The sequence below is a fragment of the Leptonychotes weddellii genome, chromosome 9 (genome assembly GCF_054177405.1).
Source record: "Leptonychotes weddellii isolate Sample4059 chromosome 9, ASM5417740v2, whole genome shotgun sequence".
In the NCBI taxonomy this organism is placed as follows: Eukaryota; Metazoa; Chordata; class Mammalia; order Carnivora; family Phocidae; genus Leptonychotes; species Leptonychotes weddellii.
The window spans coordinates 59,201,507-59,203,059 of NC_138377.1; the positions used below are offsets into that span (position 1 = coordinate 59,201,507).

The 1,553-nt window shown below is 40.0% G+C and overlaps 1 pseudogene; it reads right to left on the reverse strand.

Moving 5' to 3' along the window:
* Positions 1 to 556: 556 nt before the first annotated feature.
* Positions 557 to 1,105, reverse strand: LOC102743553 (large ribosomal subunit protein uL22 pseudogene; annotated as a pseudogene).
* Between the last annotated feature and the right edge of the window lie 448 nt (positions 1,106 to 1,553).

Consider the following 1,553-nt stretch of genomic DNA (forward strand, 5'->3'; position numbering starts at 1 on the left):
AGCTCATGTTTTTCATATCTGATAAGTGATATACCTTTCTGTTGCAGTGTACTTAATTTTTAGTTCTTAAAGAGTAAAGAAATGGATTTCTGTATCAAAGATTATTGAGCAATAAGGGGAATTTAGTCATCTAGATAACAAAAATAATAATAGTTACCAATACCATCTATGAGATACTGTATCAGATGACATCTCTATGCCCTAGCATAGTTCTGCAAGGTGGATGTTATAATCATCATTTTGCAGATGAAGAAATGGCCTCAGAAAGGCTCAGTAACAAGTCCAAGGCCACACAGTTAGTAAGTGTCAACCTGGGATTCCCCACTCAGGTCTGTTGGTTTCAAAACCTATGCAATTGTAAGTAAACAATAGAAGGCATATGTAGCAATATTAGATTTTAGAACTCTCAAACTTTGGATTTAAGTACAGTTATTAGTCATTCCTGCAGATTGCATGGGGGAATATTAAAAATAGTTTCAAAACTTCACTTTTGCGGATGTTCTCTAAGAAGACCTACTTTTTTTTTACTTTTATTTGCATTTATTTTATGCAGAATTTACTCCCAGGTCAGAAGTTTTTGTTTCTTCAGTTTCTTCCAGGATATCTTTGTCTTCTGTGCAACCTCCTCTTCTGGCTTAGGGACAGTCTACTCTTTTTCAGTAAGGAGCATCTCAGTGTGGCAGGGAGAGCTCATGTAGGGTTAATTTGACCATGAGCCCTGTAAGTTCTACGCCACATCTTGGGGGCTTTGTTCACCTGGATGTGCTCAATGACCAGAGAATCTACATCTAAACCCTCAAGTTCAGCATGACTCTCTGCATTTTTAAGCATGTACAGTAAAAATTCAGCACTCTTTGGGCCACCCCTGCATCCAGCCCCACTGTTTGGTCTGGGGACACCTACCAACCCTACCATTGTAGCAACGGAATGGCACACATGGCTTCTGCAAAGTGACATCCTTCAGATACTTGGTGGCTTTTCGGATCTGCATACCGTTGATGGCCTGGACAGTTTCACATGTGTTCTTAAGGTGAACACAAAGATTTGAACCTTTTGACTTGCATGATTTTATAGGGCTTTCTGGGTCAAGTGAGTAGCGAACCATTTTCAGAGATCACCTCAGGCTGCTTATGGGAAGAGCAAGACCTACAGTCTTGGTGTAAGGTAGAGAGGTGGTGGACTATATATGATGGTATTTAGTCATGATCATAATAAAAGGATCTTTTAATGAAATAGTTATATTGGGACAGGATGAACGTTTGTATTTTTTTTCTTGTTATTATATCTCAAAGCTCATGGCTGTTAAGTAATTCTCATACCAGTGTTATAAAGATAATTTTAAGATAATGTTTGAGGGGCATCTGGGTGGCTCAGTCAATTAAGTGTCCGGCTCTTGATTTTGGTTCAGCTCATGATCTCATTTTTCGTGGGATCAAACCCTGCATAGGGCTGCAGGCTCAGCAGGGAGTCTGCTTGAGATTCTCCCTCCTCTCGCTCTTCCTCTGCCCCTCCCTCCACTTGTGCACGTTCACTCTCTATCTCTAGAATAAATA